Raw genomic sequence first — 20,616 nt, forward strand, 5'->3', positions numbered from 1 at the left:
TAACATTTATTAATGGACTCCCAGCAGCTCTGTTAATGGCAAAAAAAATGTAGCATTTCACACCATCCCAACTGCAGCCAGGAAGAAGAAAAAAAAAAATCAAGATTGTCACTCGCCTGGAGTCACCTCTCTGACAAGTCACAAATTTGAGAGGATGCTGCCAGAACCACTCACAGCTTAATAAACACAGAGAACATAGAGGCAGCTGAGAGAGAAAGAGAAGAGAAGACCTAGGAAAAAGCAGAGAAGGTAGGAGGATTCCACCCTCCAGAGTTGTGCCCACCCTTAACGCTGGACCACATGATGTTGCTAGGAAACAAGACATTTCCTGATCCCTAAAGATGGAAAGTAGATTATCCCACAAAAAGCAGAAGAAACGTTCCCTTTCCTTCTTCCATCTTTGCCCTGTTTACTTACTTATTTACTTATTTAGAGAGACAGAGAGAGAGAGAGAGAGAGAGAGAGAGAGAGTGTGTGTGTGTGTGTGTGTGTGTGTGTGTGTCTCACTAGGGTGCTACAAGACACGTGTGGAAGTCAGAGGACAACTTTCAGGAGTAGGTCCTCTCCTTCCACCACGGGCTCTGAAGATTGAACTCAGGCCATCAGACTTGCACCTTTTCACCCACTGAGCCATCTCACGTGCCCATCTCTTGTTGTCTTAAACATTCTACCTGAGCCCACCAAATCCTTGGGTTTCAAGATTTTCCTTAGCTGGGCGTGGTAGTGCATGCCTTTAAGTCCCAGCACTCGGGAGGCAGAGGCAGAGGCAGGCAGATCTCATGAGTTCAAGGTCAGCCTGGTCTATAAAATGAGTCCAAGGGGCTGGAGAGATGGCTCAGAGGTTGAGAGCACTGGTTGTTCTTCCAAAGGTCCTGAGTTCAATTCCCAGCAACCACATGGTGGCTCATAACAATCTATAATGAGATTTGGTGTCCTCTTCTGTCATGCAGGTGTGTATGCAGATAGAACACTTGTATACATAAAATAAATAAATCTTTTTTAAAAAATGAGTCCAGGACAGCCAAGGCTACACAGAGAAACCCAGTCTCAGAAAACAGATTCTTTAAACCTACTCTCTCATTCACTTAATCCAGCATCTCGTTTTTCATTGATTTTCCCCCTTCTTCATTCTTGAAATCTGTAGAGCATAATAAATCTGGCCCCTTATAATTCTACATGAATCTCCAAGACCTTGTTTTCCCACTCAGGATAATAAAATAAAATCTGCAAGTCCACATGAAGCTCCATTCATACAGCTGTCGGGAAAGCATAGAATATCTAGAAACAACGAGGAGGATCTAGGCTGTCCCAGACATTAGCATCGCTGTCACCCAGTGTCACAATTCCATCCTTCCAGTCACAATTCCATCCTTCCAGTCACAATTCCATCCTTCCAGACTCATTTTTTAGCTATGCAAATTCCAGCTGAGAAACTACAGGACCCTAAGACAAGTCCTTTGTGTGCTTGCTATGGTTTGAGAACGTGAGGGAGGGCAGAAACTGCATGGACCCTCTTCCCAGAAAAAATGTAAGCAGGAACTAAACATGAGGACCTGGCTTTGATTCCCGGCACCTGATTTTAAAAAGCCTGGGAGGGTGGTGCATCAGGGAGGCAGAGACAGCGGGGCTAGGTGGCCGGCCAGCCTAGCCTACAAGGTGGGTTAAGGGACAGTAAGACATCCGGCCTCAAAAATTAAGGTGGCTGGCTCCTGAGAAATTACACCCAAGGATGATCTCAGGCCTCCACAGATACATACATCAACATACATACAACATGCGTGCACACACAAATACGTACATACACGCACACACAAAGAAAACAGGCACTAAATTCTACACCTACTGAGACGGAAAGGTGACCGCTACTATTTGAGTGGCTGTTCCCAGCGCTCTCTGGACCATAGCTGAGGCATCAGGACCTGGGTTTCAGGGCTGGTGAGATGCTCTGCCAGTAAAAATGTTTGAAACAAAGCCTGAGACCTACGTTTGACCACCCCACCCCCCAGTGCCCACATAGTAGAATCATGTAGTAAAACCAACTTCCACAAGTTGTTCTGATTCCCACACACACCATAGCAGCCATATGCCCACACATGCACCCACAGACACAAAATAAATAATAAATGTCCTTTTAAAAAAAGAAGTGGGTTAAGGAACATAAATGCCCACCATTAATTTAAATCAGATTGATTGGGATTTGGATGCCTTCAAGCTCACCTAGAAGTATGCTTCATAAAATAACAGCCTACTGGCCTAGCCAAGAGGCTATCAAATGTTGTTGATAATTTTATTTTCTTTTGTTTTTCTATAAGGTGCAGGTGAGCTTTAAACTTTCCCTCCACGCTCTAAAGTGTCTATGCTTTGAATATCTGGAATAAGCAGACGGCAGGCAAATGAACAGGGTCTGGGCAGTTAAATTTACCCCAAGTACTGGGAGCCTCAGAGCCTAAGACACAGGACAGACAGACAGAAGGTCAGCTTTGCTCAGGCCACAAACAGAGCAGAGCTAATTGGGAATCTCTCCAAGTAACCCAAGCTGGCCTCAAACTTGTGGCAATCCTCCTGCCTCAGCTTCCCAAATGTTGGGATTATAGGCATAAACCACCACACGGGACACAAGGTCTTTGTTAACAGTTCTTTGAGAGCTGTGTGCCCCCCACCACCTGGGGAGGGAGAAGAGCTGCCCCCAGGGGACCAGGGGAGGGAGAAGAGCTGTCCCCAGGACCAGAAGGGTGAGTGACTGGTTGTGGCCAAGTCTCTCCAGGCACCAGCCTGAACTTTTCCAGAGATGTGATCTCATCTCTGGTTGGTGGGATTCCATAGAGGAGATACAAGATGATTGCATTCCTGCTTCAGGAATGTTCCTGAGTAAGAGAAGTCAGAGAAAGGCCACGTGTGCTTCAGCGGCAAGAGACAGATTAAGAGAAGATCGGAGGGGTTTCCTTTAGCTCAAAGCACTCAGCATGTCAAAGCACTATGCTTTGAGGTGTTATTTTCTGGGAGCCCCCCCAAAAAAAAAGGCAGAAAGGTAGACAAAAAGGTTGAGTGGTCAAAACCCTGGGGAAGCCGATGTTAAAAGTCCTCTGTCAGTGACTCATTAGCTCCGGCCAGCAAGGGGTGGAGGAAGTAGGCTGAATGTCTTAGTCAGCTTTCCCCATTTCACTGGCTGGCCATGCCTCTCGCAGCTGGGCATGCCTGCTAGGGAGAGTCAGCTCGCATGGCCTGCAGCATAAGGACAAGTGTATCTCCGGTGGAATGCACTGGAAGGCAGACAGGAGACTGTTTTCCTAGCATGCACAGAGCCCTGGTTCAATCCCCAGCACTATTTAAACTCTACAGAGTGTTGTAATGCCTATAATCCCAGCACTCAGTGGGAGAAGCCAAAGAGGATGAGAAAGTCAAGGTCAGCTTGGGTTATGAGACCCTGCCTTCTGGGGGGGAAGGGGATTTCCGGAAGCCATCCTGGACATCCTGCTCCACTGAGCTCCCAGATGATGCCAGCCCCAGCTACAATGCTCACAACAGAACCCAGCCAGAGCCCCAGCCGAGCCCACAGCACACAGAAGCAGGGCAGAGGACAGAACGGGCAAACAGATGTTTTCAGCCACTAGGTTTCACAGCAAGAGGTAACCAGATTGAGCTGTGATAATGAAGCTAGAATTGTCCCCAAGTTACAAGGGTCCCGCAGGTGTCGGCAAATTCGCTCCTACTATGATCAGTCTGTCTGGCTAATGAAGAAACGGAGGTTCAGAGACAATGTCCCTGAGCTGAGAGGCTGCGGGGCTGGGACTCCCCAGGTCAGCCTGACTCCAACTCCTTCTCCTTTGGCCCTGGACCTGCTGGAAACTGACCTAGCTGCGTTCCTCCCTGACAGCCCAGCTTGTATCTTTCTTTCCCAGGTGGCACACTAGAAAAGGACCACTGGGCACGAATGGCACAGATAGCAAAGACGATGCCCACTGCTCAGTGCCGGCGGCCCCCACCTTCCCAGCTCTGCACACCAGAACCAATCACAAGAGCTCGCTCCTGCCTCTCAGCGAGCCAACAGGACTGTGAGGTTTCCCAGGTGGATGAATGGCACCCAGCAAGAAGTGGGACAAACCTGGAGGAGTCGCTTCCACAGGAGCCTGCAGTGTACAGCCTCCTGAGAAGAGAACAAACATAGCCCAGAGTGTCCTCAATTTCACAGCTATCCCACAGGCCTGCACCACCAGGCCCATTTCCCAGTAATAACCTTTGAGCCCTCACACTGGCACCTGCGGCAAGGTCTCTGACTCATCTTTCATTGGGGTGCAGGGTGGAGGGTTGCTGCAGCTCACACCTAATGACTGGATTCCAACTTCAGTGCACCCAGCTCCGAACCCACATGCCTACCTCTCTCACGGCAAGTTCCCTCGCCAAGCCTGCACTGGCCCACACTGCTTGAGACCCAGAGATTTGTCCCAAAGCCAGAAGGTGTGTTATGCCTAGATCACTAGGTCCCCAAAGACCACCAGGAGTCCGAAGCCATGTGCAAATGCAAGGAAGGGTTCTTTATTTCTGTTGGTCTTTGGGGGAATTTAGGGATCTGGGCAAAACAGGTGGATGTGGCTAAGCAGCTAAGTTCCACTGGGACTAATGGAAGAAAGAAGAGGCTTTTTTCTTATAATTAGGAGAGAATTCAGCCTTCACAGCCAACGAATCTAATATCTCAGCTTATGTAACAAAAGAAAAAGAAAGCAAATGGAGGCAATTACGGGAGAGAAGAAACAATTTGGAGTACTGGCCTCAGAAATGATGAGGCAAGGGTGTGGAGTCATTCTGAATAGAAACGCCTCTGCTGCTGCCTGTCCGGGTAGATCTCAGATCCTCACAGCCAAGCATGAAGCAGAGTCTCCCACTGGCCTGGAACTTGCCGATTTAGACTAGATTTGCTGACCAGAAAACCCTGGGATCCATCCGTCTCCGCCTCCCCAGAGCTGGAATTACAAGCACACGATCTCCATGCCTGATTTTCACATGTGTTCTGGCGATCTGAACTCAGGTTTTCACACATGTGTGGCAAGCACTTACCTTACCCATTGAGCTGTGTCCCCCTCTGCTCCGATGACCAACCGGGTGCAGCTGACCACCCAGAGTGCGGTTTACACAAACCTAAACTCTAGTTCTGTCAGTTGGTGGCTGCGTGGCACCTGCCACAAGGTTACCCTTTCTGAGTGCTGTTTTCCTATCTGTAAGAAAGCCGCAGTAACAACTCCAGGACTGTTGTCACAAAGGCCCCAGGAGGGCTGCTTAGAGAGTGCATGGCACATCCCATGTCCTTATTTCTCGTGCCTTTCCTTCCAGCATCTTTTCCTGAGGAGGAAAGAAGGGTCTGGAAGAGCAAGGAGGATGTGCTCAGGTTCTCAAGAGACTGATTTTCACCCAACTCTCTTCTCTTTCTTCTTGGCTATCGATTGCAGCAACACCTGCATTTTTTTTTCTTCTTAAAAAAAAAATCAATATTCCATTAGCTAACATGTTTCGTAGCTGTCAGACACAGGCAGCTGTTGGGAGCTTCCTGGGGCTGTAGGGCCAGAACTCCAGTTCAGTCCTAACAGATGCTGCCACCCTTTTCAGAGGCGTGGGTCGCTGATGGGAGTCAGTGAGCCTCAAGCTCTTTGGGGTGTATTGCCCTCAACACCCCTCCACTGGAACTCATATCAGCCACAAAGAGATAGCTGCAGGATTAACTCTTTGAAGGAATTCATTCATATGACAAACACTGGTAGGGTCCTTGCCTGGAACAAAGCCCTGGGTCCCATAGTCAGCAGTGCACAAGCCAAATGTGGTGTCCATGCTTGTCATCTCAGAAGTCAGGAGGCTGTCATCCATAGCTACACAGCAAGTTTGAGGCCAACTTGGGCTGTATGAGACCCTGTCCCAAAAATCAATTGCCGGGCAGTGGTGGAAACACCTTTAATCCCAGCACTCGGGAGGTAGAGGTAGGCAGAGCTCTGTGAGTTTAAGGCCAGCCTGGTCTACGGACCTACTTCCAAGACAGCCAACAAAGCAACAACAAAAACAACAGCACCAAGAAACAAATAAACAAAAAAGGGCCATGGAAATGGCCTAGTATTTGCCATAACTTGAGGGCCTAAATTGGATGCCCAGAACCTAGTGTAATACCTGCCCTGGGGAGGCAGGGACAGGTGGATCCCTGGGGCTCCCTAGTCAGCCAGCCTGGCCTAAGATGCCAAGTTCCAGCCCAATGAGAGATCATATCCTAAAAAGCAAGACAAAGAGCTCTAAAAAAAAATAATACCAATATTGTCCTCTGTGCACCTGCACCCACCTGAAGATGCAGTGTCACTCACATGAATCCCGGAACAAGGAGAGCTTTGAGTTCAAGACAAGCCTTGGCTACATAATAAGACCCTGTCTCCAAAAAAAAAAAAAGAAATTTATACTGGGGGCTGGTGAGATGGCTCATCAGCGAGAGGTGCCCTGAGCGCCATCTCTAAATGCCATGCAAAAGTGAGTAGAAAGAGCCAACTCACACAAACACACACCAACAATACGTTTTTTAAAATTAAATTTAAAAAAATTATAAATGCCTTAAAATGACAGTAGGTGATTGATTAAATAAACAGAATGAGCCAATTGACAATGACGCTATAATATAAAAATGCGGATTAATTGGAAGTGGCACAGGAGGCAGGAAGGGAAGGAGAGAGAGAGGGCAGAGAGTTGGGGGGGGTGGCGGGAAGGGGCCCTGGAACCAAAGTGTCTGGTTTACTTAGTGAATCTGTGGGAGAGGGGAAGCCCCGCCCCTAGGTAGAGGCCAGGCCAGGCCAGCCTCGCCTGCATCAGGACCTCACAGTAGGGATTTATCCACCAACGATGCTTGCTCAGCTGCCCACTCAAGAAGCTCATCTTGCCTCAGATGTGCCTCTCCTTCCATTCCTTCAGTGACAAAGGACCCACAGAAGGGTTAAAGGGACTTTCCTGCCTCTTGCCTGCCCTTACAGGAGTAGGATGTCACAAGGGGAGGCACTGGCTTTCAGTAAAGGGTATAAATGAAGCATCAATCCTCCATTTTTATACAAAAAGAATTCTACTCATGTCCAGACAATGGAATCCCATTAGAACCTCCAGTCTGATAAGGGGCCTGAGACACAGATATCCTCAGAAGTCACTCTCTGAGGAGGCCCCTTAGACTTAAAAGAAGGCCTCGACCTTGTGTCGAATGTCCAACCTGGACTAAATAATTGAAGAACTAGTCCTTCACCAGACTGCCAGCCGGGCTGACTCTCATAAGCAAGCTATGCCACAGCCAGGTGAGGTGGTCCATACCTGCCATACTTAGGAGGCTGAGACATGGGGACCACCCTTTCAAGGCCAGCTTAGGAATGATGCTAAGTGTGGGCCATTTGACAGGATCTAGAATCCCTGGGAGATGGCCAGGGGCGTGGCTGTGGATATCATCTCTGAATGAAATGAGGGTATGGCTGCTCCAATGTATAGTTGAGGAGATGGGTTTTTTTTTTTTTTTAAGATTTATATATTTATTACATATACAATGTTCTGCCTGCATGTGTGCCTGCACACTAGAAGGGGGCACCAGATCTCATCATAGATGGTTGTGAGCCACGATGAGGTTTCTGGGAATTGAACTCAGGACCCCTGGAAGAGCAGTCAGTGCTCTTAACCACTAAGCCATCTCTCCAGCCCCAGAGGAGAAGGTTTTTATTATAGACATGAGGGAAAGGCCAGCCAGAGGCATCTGGAAGAGCCCAGAGCAGGGAGAGAAAATACTACACTGAACATAGCCAACAGATGGACCGGGTCATGAGAGGGGAGACAGGGAGGGGAAAGTGAGAGAGGAAGAAAACAGAAGAGAAGCAACCGAGACCACGAGAGAGGACCAAGAGTGCAAAGAATGCAAAAGAACCAAGAAAATGTGTGGGCAAGACATATAGGAATCAGAAGCTGCTGGAAAATAAGCTGGAAAAGTTTAGGGTACAGGATGGGGTGAGAAGAGCTGAGAGTACCCAAGAGGACAGCATGGACTCTGGCACAGGTCCTCAGGATGCTGACAGAGCCTGAGGCCAGCATGTGCTCTGGTATGCTAACAGGCGTTGGTCCAGAACTTGTTTTGGGCTTGTCCATCTTATCCAGGGAAGACCCGCCCTGTGGGAGGGACGATTCCCCAGGCTGAAGATCCTGGGCTGCAGCAATGTAGAAAGGGAGGGAGCAAGCAGCTATTAGCTTGCATCTGTCCCTCAGTTTCCTGGTGCTTGTGGATGTGATGTGTACAGCTGCTCCAAGCTCCTGTGGCCTGACTTGTCCTCCATGCTGTACCTTGAACTATGAACAGAAACAAACCCCTTTCTCCTCTTCAGTTGCTTTTATCAGAGAATTTTATCAAAGCAACAATGAAAGGCACTAAGACAAAGGGCTACAGAATAAAACCCTGTCTCAAATAAAACACAACATTAAAAAAAGGGCTTGGGGAGGGGCCAAAGAGATGGCTGCTCTTCCAGAGGACACAGGTTCAATTCCCAGCATCTACATGAGAGTTCATAACTGTCTATAACTCCAGTTCCAAGAGATATATGATGCCCTCTTCTGGCCTCTGCAGGCACAGCACATACATGATGCATAAATACACATGCTACAAAACACCCATACACCTGCAATAATTAAATAAATAAATAATTTTTTAAAGCAAGGGCAGGAAAGCAAATTGTAGAATTAAAACAATTCAAAAACTGCAACTTAACCAATATTTTGTAAATGCTTTAACCCTTGCCCCTCACCAGCGGCAGCACTTGGGAATGTGGGCCCTGCACCTCTCCTGGGCAGCACAGTAGGGCAGAACCTGGTGGTATGGGGAGGGGGGTGAGCTGGCCCCCAGGGCATGAGAGCAGGAGAGCTGGTCCTGCCCCTCGCTGGCTGCAGCTTTAGGTGAGCTAGCCTGAGGCGTGATAGAGAGCTTGCCCTGGTGGTGTGGATGCAGAAAGCTAGTGGGCTGACCAACTCAGCCAGATCCAGGGCTTTGAGTCAGCCCATCCCAACATCTACCTCATCTATGAACTGCTGGAGCACATGAAGGAACAGGTCCTGCTGACGCAAAGCTGCAGGATCCTCATGATAGCGGGCAACAAAAGGGTATCCCAGAGGAGTTCTGGTGAGGATCTAGAACTGATGGTGTAGCAGAAGCCAGAGGCCTCACATCACACCAATGACTCATGGTAATGGACATGTGCAAGTAAAGATGTATGGACAAAAATGTATATTGTGTGACACACTGTGACACAATACAGCTTCCATAACACGATTTTTTTTTTTTTTTACTCTATCTTATTTTATTTTCTTTTAAGGAGAAGTTGCAAGGGCGGGGGGGGGGGGGTAATGCAATTGAGATGCCTGATGTGAAATTCACAAAGAATCAACAAAAAGTTTTAAAAGTATTTTTAAAAGCAATTCTTTTGAAGCAATATTATTTTTAAAACACTAGAACGTTGTAAACATGCTTTTTAAATAATAACAATAAGGCTACTGTTCTTAAGGCTTAAGGGTCCAAAAATCTAAAGAGACATCTCCATGGGGTCGGTCAGAAAATAATTTTGTTTTTCATTTTACAGCTTTTTTTCTAAAAGCCTGATTGTATCCTTGTGTACCTACCTTACCTTTCCATTTCAAATATTGAGACAGCTGCCTTGGCTAATGGTTTGTCTATCTTGTTGATTTTCTCAAAGACTAGCTCAAAAGGGATGTCCCATGAAAGTCTTCACTTACCAGGAGGTTGGGATAGATGAAGGGACCTCCTATTGGGACTCTAGGTAAGAGAACTATGGGAGAATGGGGAAATAGAAGGACCCAGAGGGTCCTAGAAACCTACAAGAAGAATATCATGACAGGCAGATCTGGATCCAGGGGGCTCTGCTCAAACTACTGCACCAACTAAGGACAATACATGCAGTAAACATTGAACCCCTACCCATATCTAGCCAATGGACAGGACACTCTCCACAGTTGTGTGGAGAGCTGGGTCTGACTTGGGCATGAACTCTGGTGCCCCATATTTGACCACTTCCCCTTAGTGGGTAGGTCTGGTGGCACTCAGAGAAAGAATAAGCAGACTACCAAGATGAGACTTGATAGCCTATGACCATATAATAAGGGAGGAGGTCCCCCTCAGTCATAGGCCTAGGGGAGGGGAATAGGGTGAAAGAGGGAAGGAGGAACAGGAGGATACAAGTGAGGGGATAACAACTGAAATGTAATCTGAATAAATTAATTAAATTTTTAAAAAAGAAAAAAACAGTTGCCTTTGCTAGCATTTTCCATTCTATGTTAACTGTTCAAGTATATTACATCACTAAATATGCAAAAGTTCTACAAGATCTGTGCTGTATCCTTATTTTGAAATGAGATCGGAAAGAGGAACCAATAAATAGGTCCAGAGCCAGCTCCCGAGCCCTCCGTCCATTTTCAGGGTCCTAACATAAGATTCAAGTTTAAATAGAAGTCAAGAGGTCTGCCTAGCTGAGCAGTCTTGGTCGCCATGCAGTCCTGCCCATCTCTGACTTATTGTTGTCTGGGCTCCAGTTTCTCAGGCAAGATGCTCTGAGGAGTTGTCAGAGCTCTATGACATCTCCTTCCCAGAAACAAAACTCCTCTTCTGGCTGGCACCAGACTCCAGCCTTTTCCTTCCCCCAGCAAGAAACTCCTGGACAAATGCCAATTTCTTGGGATCCACTGTCTTAAAAGTGTGACAGCCCAAGGGAAGGACAGAAGTACCTCTCCTTAGTATACCTTCACTTCTGCCAGGATAGTTACAGCACATACCTGGTCAACACGACACCAAGCTGAGATTCGAACCCAAGGCTTTGATCTAAGCTGCCACCAAGACCAGTCCTACCTACTACCAGCCTGACAGAAAGGGCAAGAGGTTTACCTTGCCTCATAGTTTTGAGAGATTCCAGTCCCTCGAAGGGGAAAGATGTCACAGTGAGAACACCTCCATCCACAGTGACAGAAGCACGGTGGGGAGACTGTTCACATGACAGACCACGATACAGAGAAGACAAGCTGGAGACGGGAGCATGTGTCACCTTCAGTGGCCTACCTCTAGTGGCCTACCTCTGCCAGCCAGGCCCTACCTTCTTAACTGTTCCAGGGCCTTCAAAACAGGGCCACCAGCTGGGGACCAGTCATCCAAAACATAAGCCTGTTGGGGATATTTCAGTCTCAAACCATAAGAACAGCTTAGTCTAGAAGCAAAAATAGTGCCTAGAGCTCTATGCTGAGCTCAGAGGGGCAGGGTTAGAAATGTCCCACTTGCATTCCCTTTGTGACTGGAGGCAAATCGCCAGCTCCTCTGATACTCAATATCTCTGTTAGACTCTCTAGGATGTGGCTCCTGTGGCCTGGCATTTTCACCCTCTGTTTCTCTGGACCTTCCTCTCACATGCCAGCTACTTGTAGGTGTCTGTGACTAGGACCTTCTGAGCTCCTGGCGGTTCCTTTGCCCACGCACTTCCTGTCGCCTCCGATGCTTCTCCCATCATCCTTCACCTGAATTCATTGTTCAAGTCTCCGTTGAGAACTATTTAGAATCAGAAGGAGTTCTAATTTTAAAACAAAATTAGAAGAACATGCAGTGGGGCAGAAAATTTAAGGGGTGGATATCTCCCCACACAAAACAAAATACCCTTGTTGGGACATTCATTAGTTATGATTATCTCTTGCCAAGTGACAAACTATTCTGAAACTTAATGGCTTACAACAACAAGGATCCATTTACTCACAGGCATATAATTTGGGGAGAGTTTGGTGGAAGCAGCTCAGCTATTCCAGGTGTTAGGTGGGGGTGGTAGAAGATCTGGGACCTTGACAGGGGCTGGGGGTAGAGATCTCAGTCTCTTTTCACAGGCCTCCCATGGGATGCTTGGGTTTCCTTACAACATGAAGGCTGGTTTCAAAGAGCAAGCATAAATAAGTATGTGGGGCTTATTTATGACTCCAGCTTTAAAGTCATGCGCTTTTTATTACTTCTTTCAAACTCAAATAGTAGCAGAGACAGTCATCAAGGTCCATGCAGGATCACAAGGGAACAAAGAGTGTAACTACTAGTGATGGTAGAAAGCTCTAGAATGGCATGTGAGACAGGAGACATGGTTGTAGCCATCTTTGGAAAACAGCATCTAATCATGGCAGTGCATGCCTTTAATCCCAGCACTCAGGGCGGCACAGTGGCTTTCCAGTAGCCTTCAGATAATGGCTTTAGAATTTCCAGTCATTTCCCCTACTTCAATAATAGGAGCCATGCAACAGAGAGTAAAATGCAGTCAGCTGGAATATCAGCCCACTATGGCCAAGGTCTTGATGGTGAGGGGTCTCGGGGAATATCAAAGGATATAGTCAAGCCCCATACAACATAAGATCAAAAATCTTTCCTCCTACCCTCTTTATGTTGTTGGTTACCATGGTGCTAAGAAAGCTATATTTGAGAAACATCTGGAGATCTTCTCAACATATTAGAGTCCATAAGATCTTTCTCAATAAACGGCTGGGGATTGCTCTGTGGGTACAGCTATTTGCGGCCAAGCCTGATAACCTAAATTCAATTGCCAGGTCTTTGATGGATTACTCTCAAAAGTTGTTCTCTAGTCTCCAGGTGTGTGCATGCACACATGTTGAAACATTCCATCTCCGAGGGAAGCCCCTTAGGCAGAAGGTAAACAACTCAAAAGAGCTTCAGGAAGTCCCTGAAACCGATCAGATTCTCTTGTTCCCTCCCTCCCAAGTGCAAATCATAGAGAGTACTAAGAGTCCTTGTCAGACAAGACACGCTGCAAAGGCTGAGACCAGACCAGCTGCCTGGAAGAGACTTTAACAAACTGCATCATTGGGAAAGGATGCTCTCCCACGTGTTGAGCTGCCTGCAGGCTGTGCTGCTTGCTCTGTGTCACTAGCTTTCATGAGCTGTCACACATGCTGGGGTGGGCTCTGATGCAGCTGCCTTTCAGTCATTTCTGCTCCTGTAAGAACCTCTCTCCTTTAGTCCTTTAAGTAACACACACAAACACACACACACACACACACAATTACTGGTTAACCAAGTTGGACTGTGGTGGGATCTGTACTTTGGTCTGTCATGGGATTCCTCTCTTTGGTGAGTAGATGTATGTGTTGCCTCTCACCAAGAAAGTCTTGTCACACAATAACATGTGCTTGTACACAGAAAAACAAATAAATACAATTTTGTAAAATAATCTTTTCCAGGTGACCACAACACACAGGTACACGTACAGCCCCACAACAGGTACACAAGAGCCCAAGGTTGGGGAAGACTCTCGGGAAACAGTGTCTTCCGGACATGCCGTGGCCATTGCACCCACGAACTCACAGCAGCTGTGACTACTTGAACTAAACCTGTACAAGATCAAGCCAGCCAACATGGCAGAATGGATGAAGCCCCACCCATAGCTAAGGACCATTGGCAGCTGAAGCCTGCTAAGGCAGGAAGAGTCCATTTCCGAAGGGGACTGGCCATCGACCAGTTGCCCATGTTCTAGTGGACAGCTGTACTACACCCAAGTGAATGCAGGTGGCACTAACTAGACTCTGTGGTTGTTGTCCTGGTTTGCTTCCCGCTGTGACAAAGCAGGCTCAGCAAACTAACTCAGGGAGAAAAAGAGTTTATTTCAGCTTACACTTCCAGGTGCCAGTCCATCACCAAGGGTATGAGCTCAAACAGGTACCAGTCCATCCCCAAGGGTAGGGAGCTCAAACAGGTGCCAGTCCATCCCCAAGGGTAGGAGCTCAAACAGGTACCAGTCCATCCCCAAGGGTAGGAGCTCAAACAGGTACCAGTCCATCCCCAAGGGTAGGAGCTCAAACAGGTGCCAGTCCACCCCCAAGGGTAGGAGCTCAAACAGGCGCCAGTCCATCCCCATGGGTAGGAGCTCAAACAGGTACCAGTCCATCCCCAAGGGTAGGCGCTCAAACAGGTGCCAGTCCATCCCCAAGGGTAAGAGCTCAGACAGGTGCCAGTCCATCCCCAAGGGTAGGAGCTCAAACAGGTACCAGTCCATCCCCAAGGGTAGGAGCTCAACAGGAACTGCAGCAGAAACCATGAAAGGTTGGTGCTTATTGGAGCTATCTCTGCCTGGCTTCCAGGATTTCTCATACATCCCAGGGCTGCCTGCTCAGGGATGGCACTATCAATCAGCAATCAAGACAGTGCCTCACAGACATGACCACAGGCTAATCTGACCTGGGCAACCCCCAGTCAAGACCCCACACACACAGATAACCCTGGCCTAAGTCAATGTGATTGCTGAAGCTAATTTATTTAAAAAGTAAGATGGGGAAGCTGCTGATATGGTTAAGTGGGTGAAGGTGCTTGCTGCCAAGCACAACAGCCTGAATTTGATCCTTGGGGCCCACAGCAGGGAAGAGAGGAGCAACTCTCTCACAGTCCTTGTCCTCTGACCTCCACATGTGTGCTCATGTGTACAGTAATAAGATCAATGTTAAAAATAAGGATGTGGGGGCTGGAGAGATGGCTCAGTGGTTAAGAGCACTGTCTGCTCTTCCAAAGGACCCGGGTTCAATTCCCAGCACCCACATGGCAGCTCACAATTGTCTGTAATTCCGGTTCCAAGGGATCTGACACCCTTGTCCCCATACCAATGCACATAAAATAAAATAAAATTAATTATTTAAAAAAATAATAAAATAAATAAGGATGTGAACTAGGAGAGGGACACAGTGGAGAGACCTGGGGAGAGTTGGAAAAAATGGGCAGGGGACATTATCAAAATACACTGTATACATGCATGAAGTTTTTTTAATCTTTAAAGATATTTTGTTGTTGCTGGGTTTTTTTGTTGTTGGGTTTTTGGTTTTTTTTTGTTGTTGTTGTTGTTGTTGTTGCTGCTGTTTTAAGACAGGGTTTCTCCATGTAGTTTGGCTGTCCTAGAATTCACTTTGTAGACCAGACGGGCCTCAAACTCACTGAGATCCACCTGGCTCTGCCGCCACCACCACCACCACCACCACCACCACCACCCCAAGTCCTGATGTGCCATCACACTTAGACTAAATAATTTTTTAAAAGATTGCATACATACACGTAGCCATGCCCAGCCATATGGAACTGGGTAAGTGCCATGAATGAAGATGGAATCTCAGGGTTGGAGAGATGGCTCAGAGGTTAAGAGCACAGGCTGCTTTTGCAAAGGTCCTGAGTTCAATTCCCAGCAACCACATGGTGACTCACAACTATCTATAACAATGAGATCTGGTGCCATCTTCTGGTGTGTAAGTGTACATGCAGGCAGAACACTGCATACATAATAAATGAATATTTAAAAAAGAAAGAAAGAAAATGGAAGATCAAAAGCCTTCAGGAATTTTCCCAAGATTCTTCTGGCTAGAAGTCTTCTTCTTATGGATCCTGTCCTACTTTCAGTGAGAAGCAGCCTGTCCTAGAAAGTCTTCCACAGTCTTGCAATGAGACAATAGTCTGTCTCCCTAAGGGACAGAGACATGACTTCAGAAAAAGGCTGGGTGGGCTGCCACAGGTCTGTAATCCCAACACTTTGAAAGGCTAAAGGAAGACAGTCACAAACTTGATGCCAACCTGGAAAACACAGGAAGTTTTATTGGGTTCTTTTTCCTACTCCCCTACCACCCCCACCCCTTCTAAATCCCCAAAACTAGGTAGGAGAGAAAGAAGGATAGAGGGGGAAGTAACTGAGAAGTCCGGCTACACCTGCTGCTCTGAGGAACACTGAACCTACTTCAAGCGGAGTGGGTAGTGTGGTGTACATGCTAACTTAACTTGCCCTGTGGTTGGGTGGTTAAGTTCTTTCTCTTTAAAAAATTTTTTTCCTATGGAAACCGATGTTGTCATGAAATATGGATGAATCAAACCTTATCTACATTTCAAATGAAGCCCTAAGGCTGAATTCCAGGTTTGGAAACTGCTGAATGAAAGATTGTGAACATTCTAAAGGTTCTTAACTCAAAACAAAGACATCCTTCTCCAGGAGGGAGACACTTTCCATTCTTAGACGTGTTTCCACTCAGCTGTGGAACTAACAGCAACAGTACTTACTGGTGATGACACTATTGTAACAAAGCACCACTCCCGAGAGCTTGTCTTTCCAAACTCTAGGCTTGAACTATTTCATTTAACCTCTTTTTTTTTTTTAAAGATGTATTTATTTATCATATATACATTGTGTTTTGCTTGCATATACACCAGAAGAGAGCACCAGATCTCACAGACGGTTGTGAGCCACCATGTAGTTGCTGGGAATTGAACTCAGGACCTTTGGAAGAGCAGCCAGTGCTCTTAACCTCTGAACCATCTCTCCAGCCCCTCATTTAACCTCTTAACCCTGTAATAAAGTGCTGTCATCATCTCCATCTATACACAAGGAAGCTAAGGGAGAGACTGTCTTGCCCTAGACACACAGCAAAGACAGCCCCCAGCCCTCAGACAGAAGCAGCAGTGCGCTGTGTCCCTTCTCGCTGATCTCTACAGAGAATGTGTGGCTCATTCCCTTTCAGGAATCTTATGAGCAGCTGCAGAAGCTGCTGGGTTGGTGGCTTGCTTACCTGTCATGATGGTGCCCAGGACTCAATCCCCAACACCAAATAGAATCGGGCACTGTACAAGCTTTAATCCCGGCATTCGGGGGAAGAGGCCAAAGCACCAGAAGTTCAAAGTCATCCTGGGCTACATAGCAAGTTCGAGGCCAGCCTAGAGAAACTCATAGGAAGCTGCTGTACCACTTTCCCATTTTCCTTTTCCGCAAAACAAATTGGATCTCTCCACCAATGTGAAGCCTGTGCTTAGGTTCCATTCACTGGAGGCTGAGAAGGAGGCTGCAGACCACGGTTTAGGGAGGAAGCCCTGTAAGAGGATTGAGAGAAAGGGAGAGGCAGGCAGGGCTCCGTGGTTCAGTGCCCACCTAGCATGGAACTGGACTGGCCTCCCATGCCACAACAAAAGAGTGGGGGGAGCCAGAGAGTGCCCTGGCAACTTTAACATTCACTGGATGGTGACAGGCAAGCGGTGAATAGATTCACCAAGGGCGGAAGTAGTTGAACCACAGTGGGCAAGGCAGTGGAGAGAAACTGTCTCTGCAGAGGCAACCTAAGAGGCTGACTTTGTGTGGGGAGGGTCTATGCATTCTAGTGATTGAGGAAGACCTGTGTGGTGGTTTCAATAAGAATGCCCCGCCCCACCCCCATAGGCTCACATATTTGAATGCTTAGGCTCAGGGAGGGGCACTACTTGAGAAGCATCAGGAAATGTGGCCTGGCTGAAAGAAATGTGTCACTGGAGGTGGGCTTTGAGGGTTCTAAAGCCCATGCCAGGCCCAGGGTCTCTCTCTTCCTTGTAATTTTGGTTGTGAGCTTAGCCTGTAATGGCTGAGCCATCTCCCCAGCCCTCTGCCTCCTGAGTGCTGGGATTAAAGGCATGCGTGCGCCACTACTCCTGGCTACAGTAAATCTCTTAAAAGAGATTTATTGGAGGGATGAATCCAGGAACCTGCTCCCAGGTTAAGACAGAAGAGACTGGGCAAACATAGCCTTTATATAGGATTATTTTTAGGGGACCAGAGCTTTCTCAGGCAGAGATTTCAAATAAACTTGGGGGAAAGCTTAGGGATTGGTGGGGGTTTCTTCAGCATTTTCACCTAAAATTAGCATAAATCTGGGAAGAGTCCCGCTGAGGGCCTGGAAATGGTCATGGTGGCAGTTAAAGACAGGAACTGCCAGTCTGTTAGAGAGCTGCGGGGAGGGGCCTATTAACTCATGTTCTAGTGGATTAACACAGACTTGAACTCTAAACAAAACAACTTTCCTTAACTAAACTATGAGCTTATAATAAGGGGTCAGAGGTTTCTAGCTCTGGTCCCTGGCTAGTTTATACATTGTCACCACAAAGATAGTGCCCAGGCTCACAGACTAGCTCCAGCCGAACACACCTCCCTCCCCTTGAGGCAGTCCCCTGTCAGCAACAACCATACCTGAGGCCTCGCCTGTGGCCTCTTTTCAGCTTCTCAGGTCCCAGGGCTTTGGAGACTTAACCTCAGAGGTTCTGGAGTCCTGAGGTGTTGCTGTCTGACAATATAGAAAGGCCAGCAGCACAGCCTGAAGATCCGAACACGTTCTTTGAGGGACCACAGGGTATGGCACCCAGAGGAGATGAAAAGGTCAAGAGGGGATACCTAGGGAAAGATGTAGCGGGAGCCTAGACGCAAAACTTAAAAGTAGCGAGCAGGGCTGCCTGAGCTCCTCAGCAGGGGGCCCGGGGCACTTTCCTGAAAAGAATACAAAGTTTACAAAGTATGCAAATTAAGCAATGGGAACTTTCCCTGCGGTGAAAGTCACCTTTCTATGAGAATGTGGCCACTAGTAGGGTTGCTTATGGCTCAGAGCATGCCCCACACCTATCCACGTAAGGTTAGCACAAATTGAAGGAGGGTGGGGGGTAGGGGTTGCTAATAATAATAATAATTTTTAAAAAGCACTTGAAATTGGGAGAGAGAGAGGTTGGGGGATTCCCAGAAGGAAGTTGAAGGGTGGAAGTGGTACATAGATATGGTCAAAATACATTGCATGCAAGTATAAAATTCTCCAAGAATAATAAATAAAAATATCATTAAAGATAAGTTTTAAATTAATACATTAAATGTTATGTGTCATTCAAAAGCTTTGCTACCCTGTATTTAACTGCAAACCCATTTTTATGAGTAATAAATAAGATATAAGGCAATAAAATAAAAAGGTACCGATGCCAGATATTATGTTTTGGTTTTGTTGTTGTTGTTGGGTTTTTGTGGGGTTTTTTGTGTGTATGTGTGTGGGTTTTTGTTTTGTTTTGTTTTTGGGTTTTTTGTTTGTTTGGCTTTGTTTTTTGGTTTTGTTTTGTTTTGTTTTTATTGTTTTTTGTTTTTTGTCTTTTGGGGGGGGTTGGTTTTTGGGTTTTGGTTTTGGTTTGGTTTTTTTTTTTTTTTGAGACAAGGTTTCTCTGTGTAGCCTTGGCTGTCCTAGGATGCCAGACATCATGTTGTAGAGGAGTTTATTAAATGAGCATGGGGGGGGGGGGAGAAGAAAAAGGGGGAGGGGTACCCCAGAGAGAGAGAGACAGAGACAGGGAGAGGGGGGATAGAGAAGCAGAGTAGGGGGGGAAGGAGTAGAGGGGGGGAGGGAGTAGAGGGGCCAGAGAGACAGAGACAGAGACAGGAAGAGTGAGAAGAGAGAGAGAAAAGGACAGTGACAGAGAAAGACTAAGAGGTAGAGAGAGAGATGGAGAGGGGGGGCAGGGGGCGGGGAGGAGAGAGTTTTTTAAGAAACACGCAGGTGGTATGCTGGTATGTGAGTGACTCGGGTTTGGGCAAGACTGGGAAGCTTGAATCATTTTAAAATTTCGCCGGAAGGCCGCGGTGGCAGCACTGCAGAGGCAGCCGGCTGCGGAGGTGTGTTTCAGTAAGTCTGCAGCTCCCCGGAGCCTGCAGCCAGCTTGTCAAGGTTTCTCCGCTTGGCTAATGAGCTGGGAACACAAGAGAGCTCTTGTGTAGATCAAGACAGAATATTTTAAAGGAGGCAGTTTAATGAGCAGCGGTTTGAATGGAGGCCGATTTTAGCGTCTTTTGGGTTTTGTTTTTGTTTTCCAGCAACAGTCATAGAAATTGCTGCGAACGATGCCTTAATTCTGTCCCCTAGCGGGTCTCTGATATGGCAAAGGATGAATTTTAAATCGCCTGATCAGAATTAGCAACATTAGTCACTGCAAATAGCCTCTTAATTTCCACAGAGCTGCCAAGCGGAGCAAAAAATAGACTTGGTGAGGAGGGCTGCCAAGGGCAGGTGTGTTCATGGCGGGAGACGCAGGTGATCTCACCGCTGGGGGCCTTCCCAGGTGCCTGTGGGCTCTCAGTCGCAGGCTGGAACTTCCTGTAGGCAGCAAAGGTTTATGCTCCCGTAGCGCTGTGGATGTGGGAGTGAGGCCAAAACTCCTCCAGGCTCTGGTCACATCTGCAACACGTGGTCACCCAAGCTTACACCATGAGCCCCAACCGGGAGCTACCATTCTCCCTCTGTAGTCCTTTTAAATAGAAGGACCGCCCTCCAAAGGGTGTCTTACGTTTGACTAGAACAGGAAGCCTTAGCCACTGGCCACGTGTACCTTACTCCCCTTGTCTTCCTCCTCCAACCCTCAAGCTGGGTGTATTTGTTTGTCTGATCCTTTATTTACTGTTTGGAGCCCAGGCTGTCCTCCGAGTCACCATTTAGTGGAGGGTGATCTTGAACTCCTGATCCTCCAAATCTCCACCTGGCAAGTGCTGGAATCACAGGCATGCGCCACCACACACCCTGAAACAGTTTTGATTTGTAGCCCTGGCTAACCTAGAATTTGTAATAATTCTTCTGCCTCAACATCTCCTGGCTACTTAAGCTGTTTTCATTTTTAAAAGTGTGATTGACCAAGAAACACGCTTTTTTTTTTTTTTCGGTTGCCCAAGAAAGCAACCAAAAACCTACCCAAACTCCCCCCACCACCACCATTAAGGGAAATGGGGCGTCATTCACTTAAGGTTTCTTCCAACTGATTTGGGA

This window comes from Acomys russatus, chromosome 25, assembly GCF_903995435.1.
Source record: "Acomys russatus chromosome 25, mAcoRus1.1, whole genome shotgun sequence".
NCBI lineage: Eukaryota > Metazoa > Chordata > Mammalia > Rodentia > Muridae > Acomys > Acomys russatus.